Source organism: Vigna radiata, chromosome 1 (genome assembly GCF_000741045.1).
Source record: "Vigna radiata var. radiata cultivar VC1973A chromosome 1, Vradiata_ver6, whole genome shotgun sequence".
NCBI classification, from domain to species: domain Eukaryota; kingdom Viridiplantae; phylum Streptophyta; class Magnoliopsida; order Fabales; family Fabaceae; genus Vigna; species Vigna radiata.
Window position 1 is genome coordinate 30,851,805 of NC_028351.1, and position 3,612 is coordinate 30,855,416.

Below are 3,612 nucleotides of genomic sequence, written 5' to 3' on the forward strand. Positions count from 1 at the left end.
TAGGCTTAACCTGTGTACGTCAAAACATTTAAACAACAATATCTTTCACATGATAACATGATAACACATGATAACATTTAATCAAAAGTTAGTTCTTGGGTACATCAAAACATCAAAACAGATCCAGTTACTACAATAAAGTATTTCAAAACACAACATGTCTTAATAAGTAAAGTATTTCAAAACAGATTGAGTGTCATGTGCACCAAAATTTGAACATTATAAACTCTAGTTTGGTCTCCTAATTGGTAATTTGTCCCTTCTGATTGGCTGAGGTGGTTGTTCAGTGGAATCCTGTGTTGGTTGGGGTGTTTGTTCAGTGGATTCCTGTGTTGGTTGGGGTGGTTGTTCATCACATGGTTCTGTCCTTTCTTGACTTGGTTCTTCAGAAGGTTGTGGAGGTAAGGGGCACTGGTTTCTGTTATGCCCAACGATACGACATATGCTGCATTTTTTACGGTGGCCACCTTTGCTCATCTGCGTTTCATCCCTTCTTATTTCCCAACCCTCCAACCTTCTTTTTTTCTTAGGTCTTCTAGGTAATTTTCTCTTGAATGATGGGAGGACGTCTGGACATGATGTTCTTTCCCATAAAAGGTGCCCATTCACTGGAAATATGATAGACGAATAGGTTTCATCATATGTTGACCTTCTGAACCAAATGGGTACAAAGTCTTTTGGATTTAAATTTAAGAATTTGATTGCTGCAATTGCATGGCAGCAAGGGATGCCACTAACGACCCATTTCCTGCAGGTACAGTCTTGAGTGTCGAGGTTGACTGCAAACCTGTTTGTAATCATTGCAGAATGCCTTACTTCAAACAATTTTTCTCCACACCAACTGCCATCAAGTAATACATCAATCAAATTTAAATATGAAGTGATGAATAGGAAATATTTAATCACAAATGGAAATGCTTACCTAGGGATCCAATTTTTAGATAAAGTTGATTCTTTTGTAAGTCTCTTTGAAATCTTGGGGCAAATATGAAAGTCCATATTAGACATCTTGATTCTGTTGGTTGCCCATTTTTTCATGATGTAAACTCTAATCTCCTCTAGCATGGTTATAATGGGCTTTCCACGAGCATCAACAATAACACTATTAAAAGCTTCACTCATGTTATTTACTAATGTATCACATACAGCTCGACTTGTAAATCTAGATCTAGACCAATACCTATTACACCGAATAATTAATTATTAGGAAGGTAAAAATATATAAGAGGATGATTAAGAAATTGTCAGAAGGAATACCTTGGGGGAATACCAATGAGGTATTTGTAAGCCTCTACGTTGACATCTTTTATATTTAACATTTCTCTTTCCCAAGCTTGGGGTTAGTAACTAGTAGCAGCCTTCCACATCAGAGTTTTCAATGCGTGCCCTCTGAACTTTTTTCTGAAATTCGCATATAAGTGTCTCATGCAAAATCTGTGCTTTGCCCTAGGTAAAAGTTCAATCATAGTTTCTTTTAAACCCTGTTAAAAAAGGGACCATTTTAAACATTTTTAACGAAAATGAGGACCAAATTGAACAAACAGAACTTATAGAACGAAATTCAACAAACAGTAATTATAGAGATACCTTTTGTTGGTCAGACATAAACGTGCATGAATTACAAACTTCTGAGCCTCCAAGGTCTGCAATCAACAACTCCAAAAACCAAGTCCAAGTTTCTTTGTTTTCTACTTCCACAATTGCATAAGCTATAGGCAACATCTGCTCATTGGGATCTCTACCAACAGCGGTTAATATCTACCCCTTGTACTTCCCTTTAAGAAAACATCCATCTAACCCAATAAATGGCCTACAAGAGGCGAAACTATTCTTGCAAGCTTTCAAACAAACATAGAACCTCTCAAATATGGTCTCACCACTTTCACTGTCTGCTTTAACTTTCACTGTTGAACCAGGATTAGATTTCAATAATTCATGAGCATAATCATATATTTTCGTGAACTGTTTCTGAAATGAACCTTCAACTTTGCATAAGGCTAGTATTTTTTCCCTGCGAGCTTTTGATATTGAGACATTTGTATTCCATTTCCGCAAAGCTTTTGATCTTATTTCATTTATCTACAAGTTCGGATTTTCATGTAGTGAGGTATCCAATGACTCACTCAACCACTTAGCATTCATCATTTTCACATTGAATTGCCTACTGCAAGAATGCCTATCCAATATTTTTCTCAATTGTCATGTTCTACAGCCTTCTAAGTATCCACAATAAGCCATCCATTCACATTTTTTTTGGGCACCCAAGCATCTCACTCGTACCCTTTTGTTGTCATTTTTGACAAACTTTAAATTCCTACCAGTATGGATCGCATAACTTCTAATAGCCTCCATAAAGTCTTTTTTATCACTAAACTTCGTTCCCACTTCCCACTTGTAGTCTGACATATTTTTTTGGCTTAACATACATCCCAAATGGACCACTACTTTGCCTTTCATCACATCCATCCTCACTTCCACTTTCTTCTGGACTGTCCAAAAATTCCGAGTCTCACTCATCATCTGACAACCCTCTATCCTTTGGGTTGGTCTGCCTATGTGTACTATCATTTTCACAAACTTCTACTGGCACAGAACCTTCATCGATTTCTTCTTCTTCTTCATCCAGTTCGTCTTCTTCATCATCCACTTCTTCTTCTTCATCATCCTCACTTAAACTACATTNTTCAATGACTACTTCTTCCTCTTCCCTCCCTTGCATGCCCTCCACATGCACATTGACTTCATCCTCCTCCACATGCACATCCACTTCAGCCTCCTCCACATGCACATCCACTTCAGCCTCCTCCACATGCACAGCCACTTCAGCTTCTTCCACATTCACAGCCACTTCAGCCTCCTCCATTCCACCTCCACTTTATCTTCCTCATTCCCACCTACATGGATACCTTCACTATCTACACTTCCATCACAGAGCAAATAAACTTCTTCATTTAATTCAGTTTCATAAATAATCTCTGGCTCATCATTGACAACGTGGACCACATACAAGTTAACTACCGCGCCAAAATACTTGGCAACGCCTACCATGTTAATTGCATCTTTATCATCGTACAACTTATGCAGACAATTTTCAATTGAATAAAATAACTCAGACACTTTAATATACCTCAACTCCTTAATGGAATCTACCACTTCGAAATAACTCCACTTGTCAGGGTCCACAGTCCAATATGTTTTTTCCCCACCAACATATTCAAAAGGTAGGTCCTTAACTAGGGTCCCACCATGGTGGACCACAACTTTAAAAGTATCTTCAAACATTCCAAACGCTACCCTACAAAATCAAATTTATGGAAATATGGGACCACTATGGAAACCGTAAACAATGGAAATATGGGACCACTATGGAAATATTACCCACCACTATGTAAACGCTAAAAGTAAGGGGTAAATGGGAAACCATAAACAATAAACCAATGGATCAACATAAAACACTCACATTTACCATAAACAATACACAATCAACATAAACTCTGCCCTAAACAGTTCGCACAAACAGTTCGCACAAAAAACAGTGTTCAAGAAAATCGCACAGAGGAATGGCAGAGCACTAACCATAATGGCAGAATAGTAACCTTAAATCACGACAAA